Source organism: Lemur catta, chromosome 1 (assembly GCF_020740605.2).
Source record: "Lemur catta isolate mLemCat1 chromosome 1, mLemCat1.pri, whole genome shotgun sequence".
Classification (NCBI taxonomy): Eukaryota; Metazoa; Chordata; class Mammalia; order Primates; family Lemuridae; genus Lemur; species Lemur catta.
Window position 1 is genome coordinate 184,693,915 of NC_059128.1, and position 6,385 is coordinate 184,700,299.

Here is a 6,385-nt window from a genome sequence, read left to right on the forward strand (position 1 = left end):
ATATCTGTATGTTCTTATGTGATAATGGTACTTTTCCTCATATAGTTTTAGTGATGATTGAAGAAGAAAGTGGGGATATAATGTATAAACTATAAAGCACTATTATTGTCTACAGAGTTCTCAAGGACATAGGTGACAAAGAAAAAAAATTCTGCAAACAGTTAATATTGAAAGTCCAAAAGCATCTGTATTTCTTCTAAACTATCTAGTGAACTTGGCTTTTAAATTTCTGTTCAAGTCACTCAATCCACAACTATTTATTGAATTCTTTTGTATTTTGATCATGAGTCTGAATGAATGTGAACCCCTGCTTCCCTTTTGTGAGACTTCCATAAATTACTGTCTCTCAGTCTATCTAGAAATAGAAAGTAGAGCATATCCAACAGCTGGAGTTGTCATTGGTCAGTGCTATGTGATGTGGGATAATGCCTACACCAATCTCTCCGCTGGCTAAGGAGGAAATTGTTTTCCACATTCTCCTCGCTGGACCTCTGGATATGCAGAGGGAGAGAGGCTGTGACAGGCCTGGCTGACAGGCCTGTTCCTGAAACAGAACTGGGTGATGGCTATTACCTGTGGCTAATCAGATTGGCCCCCATCTACCATGCATAGAGAACATTCCATCACCTGGTAACAGGGCAAGCATCCCATAGACAAGTTAGTGGGGATAGAAACTTTCCAGAGGTTTTCTGACTTTAGCTTTATGTAGCACAGGGATAACCGAGCTGTAGTTTCTGAAGTTCTCAACTCAGCTATGTCACTAATTACCCTTAAGATAATAAGAGCAGCTCATTAGCTCGATAGATAATATTTTCAAATATTGTTTTGAAAAATTTCCACAAATAATTTTATATGAACATTCAATTCTTAGATCTTTCTACTTTGAACAAACAAATATGAATGTGTTTTAATTAAAAGGCTTAATACTTGGGTGGGCCAAGAATCAACATAGTCCTGTGTCACTTAACAACAGGAGTAAGTTCTGAGAAAGTATCATTAGGTGATTTTATTGTGCAAACACCATAGGATGTACTCACACAAACCTAGATGGTATAGCCTACTACACACCTAGGCTATATGGTATAGCTTATTGCTCCTAGGCTACAAACCTGGACAGCATTTTACTATATTGGATACCATAGTCAACTACAATACAATGGTGAGTATTTGTGTATCTAAGCATATCTAAACATAGAAAAGATGCAGTAAGAATCTCATATTATAATCTTACAGGACCACTGGTGTGTATTAATATACATGGTCCATCATTGACCAAAATGTCATGATGTAGTGAATGACTGCATTGTGAACACGAAAGAGTAACTAGCTTACTAAACTTCATTAACTTGCTCCTACAACTTCTTGACATATCCAGAAATCTGCCATCTAAGCTTCAAAAGTTAAGTAGATCCATTGTTTTAAAGAATCACTACTATAAAACTAGAGAAGTTGTATGAAATGGAATGAAGCTGCTCTTATGCACTAGTTTCCAAATAAAGCACGTAGCTGTGTTTTGACCCAACAAAGTTTCAACTGTTTCTGCCTTTATTTCTTCCAAGATTTATTCATAACATGTTTCCTGTGCCACTGGGAATGAAATTGTATGTGGAAAAGACAATAACTTGCATTATAAATAATGAACAAATGAGTATAAACTGTCAGGAAACACCTCAAATTATTCTCTGTAAATCAAAAGGGCATGTGGTTAAATTCATTACATGTTTTAACTTGCTTCATTAAAAAGCATATTTTCTCAAAAAAATGCTTTATGTATTCTAAATGGTAACTTTAGATACATGTTATTTGTGTCTAACTTCAGTTATATGATATCCGTTTGTGTGTTTCTAAATATCAGAGGGGACAAAATGTTATTTCAAGTGTTAAAACAAAGGAAAGTTTGGCCCAGATCCACCATGCACCAAGAGCATTCCATCACCTGTTCACAGGGCCAACTTCACACAGATTACAAAGATTCTCTTTATGCACCAAGAGAAAGGGGAAGTGAACTGTTGTGGAAACTATTTCTGTCCATTAAAGAGCATATTCATGAAAACAATCAAAGGTTCTATCATATAATCAGGAAATCCATCTTTGGAATAAGTACTTTAATAATAAGTGATATGCTTGCTACCAAATGGTCTAGAGTAAACAAATATCAGAGGAATAGGGAAGGGAGGGACTATATGTCCCCTTGCTTGAGTTTTCACATATGGCTGACTAGCCACATAGAAGGCCCAGTTTCTCACTTATGCTAACACATCTTCATTCAACAAATACCTCAACCTTGAGGCAGATCAAGAACCTGTGTACTACTGGCTCCTCCTCCAGAAATCTGAGCATCACTGCTAGTCTCCCAGTGATCTTTCTCCCCAGGAAAAAGAGAAAATATTAAACATCAACATTATCACCTGTAGCTGCAAGGTCATATTTTTAATCATTTTTCATCACTTTAAATAACAGACAAATGGCCTTATTTGTATGATGGTGACAGCAGAATGCTTTATGTGTTTTTTTTTTTTACCATTTCATTTTTGAATGGATCTCTGATAATTTTATTTTAGTTCAATTCACTCAAAATATATTTACTAAGGATCTCCTTTGCTCCAGGCACCAAAAAAGACATGGCTATTGACATATGTATCCAACTAAGTACTGAGCAGTGACTTTAAACCCTTCACTGTCAATATGAAAACAATGCAATGTGGGGAGCACAGGGAGGAACTAATCTTGTTGGGATGGAAAGGATGATGCAGAAAACAAAGAAGGAGGCATTAAATCTAAGACTTTAACAAGGGAGAGAGGGAAGGGGGGCAGAGAAGCAGACAAACATGAAAGTACAGGGTGTTGACACACTAGAAAGTGAAAAGACATCAGGTTAAAAATATAGTTGTGAGCCAGATTATGAAAATCCTTGAATGTTATGTTGAGCAATTGGGACTTTATCCTCCCTATAGTCAAAGGTTGTGGGGGGGTGGATAGAAACAAGTGACATATTGACTCTATTTTATTTATTCTAGGATGTACATTTTTCACTTTTGACAAATCTAATATTACAATGCATCTTTCAATGGATAGTCCTATAGTAGGAGCTGTGATGTAATTGTAGTTTTCTGTACCTACAACTTACATTTTCCTTCTTATGCATGCACAGAAGTAACACATACTAAAAATCTGACAAAATATGTCTGAAATAGATTGTAGGTATGAAAAGAATGTCTAAGTGATAAGAAGGAATTATTGCATAGCTTCATTGGTAGTATTTTTTTTTCTTGTTTGGTGAGACATAAAATAACTCTATGGTAGATTGCTTTAAATATATACTGGTCACAATGTAAAATGCTTAAATAGGGAAATGACATCATCAAATTTGTTCTTAAAGAATATTTCCTGCGAAATGCTAGTGAATGTGTTGCCTACATTCACTGGACAGCGACCAAGCTGGAGGCTATCCTAGTAGACTAGGCAAGAAAAGATGGTACAAATGTGGCCGTGCAGTAGAGAAAGAGTCAGGGCGCATTCTAACAGTACACTTGATAAGAATCAGTGTCCATTTGATGTGGTCTGAGAAGGGAAAAGAACTTAGTCTTAGAGGTAACTTCTTTCTTCTTTCAGATTTTTATTGTGTTGTCTTTGTTTGTTTGCTATTGTCTGCATTTTTTATTCATCAAAATAAAAGTTCTGGTGTAGCCACACAATCTTGCAGTCAAAAAGGAAAATATTCTAATCAGTGGCCAAGTGCAGTGGCTCATGCTTGTAATCCCAGCATCTTGGGAGACTGAGGCAGGAGGATCACTTGAGCCTAGGAGTTCGAAACCAGCCTGGACAACATAGTGAAACCCCATCCCTATGAATTTTTTTTTTTTAAATTAGCAAGGTATGGTGGCATGCACCTATAGTTTCAGCTACTCAGGAGGTTGAGGCAGGAGGATCACTTGAGCTCAGGAGTTTGAAGCTGTAGTGAGCTACAATTGCACCACTGCACCCTAGCCTGGGCAAAAAAAGGAAGACCCAGTATCTTTAAAAAACAGGGGAACAAAGTGAATGAAATGTCCTCCTCCTTCTGGTTCTGTAAGAAGACCTTTTTTTTTCCCAAGTGAGAATGTATTTAATTCAAATGGATGGGTTCTTAAAATTATTGAAGACTATGGAACATAGGTTAGATCCACCACTAGCTTTAAGACTTTTAAACCTCCATTTTATAAGAGATGTCATTTTAGTCTGTCCACATAGTCTTCATGACTTTGAAGGTAATCTATGGCTAACACTAATAATCTGACCCATAAAACCACTCATTTAGACAACCAGCTGAACTGCCAGCTCAAACTTCCCAGGAGATAACCCCTGCACAAAGATACCAGGGAGAGCTTTGGAACATCTTCATGATCTCCAGGGCCATTCAGTATTTATTTGAGGAATTAAAGTCATGGTCTTCAACATCCATAACTTTCTTACAGTAAATAAGCCTCCTGATTGACCCACAACATGAATCAAAAAAAAAGTATAGCATGCCCAAAGTAAGTCTTCCACAAGTTTAATTTTGGAAAACTGCCATAGTCCTACACATTTTTATGACCATCTTTAAGCATCATACAATAAAAAATAAAAACCAAAGTGTGAGAGTTCTCTTAACATTTGTATTTCCTTTGGTGTGGCTTTTATAAAACCAAAATGCAAGGCTGAGGTTTCTTAGAAAAAAGTTTGATTTTTTAGGAAAGCAAAGAGGTTGACTAGGAATGGAATGGCTCCCTGAAGGACTCATAGAATCTAATCACATGGTGGCCATCACTTTTGGCAAAGAAATTATCTCATTAACACCCTTGGTAACCAGGACACTGGAATCCAGAATTCTCAAGAACAAAGACTCTATAACATGCCAATCTCCAGGCTACATGAATACATGTTGCATCTTGAGAGTCAAAAAAAGAAAATTAAATCATTTGTTTTTTTATTCAAGTTCATAAATTCAAACAGGAGGGATACATTGTGTTTAGATGGACACATTTCCAAGTATACTGACAAACATACAGCCTTAGCTTCAAATCCTTCCTACCACCCCGAACTCCATTTTGTTAGCTCTTTAACCAACAAACTTCTTAATTTATCTAAACTTCTGCATAATTCTCTTAATTATCATTTGATTATTTACTGTTTTCACAGTGGACTTAGCCTAACAACATTCTCAGGAATCTGCCCCCAAATTTTCTTTTGAGGCCCCAGTATTTTAGGGTAACTCTTACCCTAGCCTCACTGAACCTTCCAGAAAGTATCAGAATCCTGTGCATATGACAGTATCATCACACTTTTTAGAATGGCATATAAGTAGGTGGACCATATAATATATTGTGTACATCAGAACGTTTTTGAGAGTGTAAGGGAACATTACTAACAATTACACAGAAACAATTGGCATAATCCAGCTCAGGAAGAATGGTCATGTTGCTTAAAACGCTCTGGGTGATCTGGCTTCTGACTAGGTCCCCGGTTTCATCTGCCTGTTCCTGTATTTAAAAAAAAAAAAAAACACTGTTTGTATTGAATCATTCTTTCTCTGATTTAATAATTTTAGAATGGAGCAAAGTACTTCTTAAGAAAATCAAATTCTGACAACCAATTCCTAATAGGTTACCTTTTGACCAAAAGCCACATTAGTTGAAAAGGAAATATTTGGTTAAATTAACTTAGTATTCTGATGGAATAGTCCTAAAAGAAAGTGTGAAAGGTAAGGTTAAAGGAGCATCTCCCTAGGCATGTTCCAGAGAAGATTGATAGTAGAATTCCAAAAAAGTTCTGTGCCCCGAGAAGATTAAAAATCTCAGGTTAAATGATGTAGAGTGATTTCCTCACTGCAGACCTTCTTAGAACCTCTGACTGTGAATCTCCAAGAGGGGGATGATATGCCATGTTTCTGTAATATAGGGGAGCCTGAAACTTCTTTTTGGGAGATAAATGTTTCTTCTGTTTCATAAAACACTTTTTCGGAAATGCTGGTCTAAAAAAAAAATTATACTTTACCTCCATTTAAGAGGTCACAGTGTGTGCTTAATTGTTTTTTCCATAGTTAGTGCTTCAATATTTATTTATAACCCTGAAGTAGCAGTTGATGTTGAGTTGTGGGTAATTACTTCCTTTTTCAATTTACTCTGTTCCTTGATATCGCTGTGACTGGGTTTGAGCGAATACATAAATGCAGCAGTGAGACTTGGGGGATACAAAAATTATCAACATACTATGTCTGTGGGTAGGAGTTTCTCCAATTCCATAAGCAGCTTTTTAAAGTCTAAAGAATTTATAGCATTCCACTCAAACTGTCTTTAATTATCAGCTTCCTCTCTCTTTTTAACAGCATATTGTAAATGGACTGAAACCAACCTGGCTGCTTCCTTTC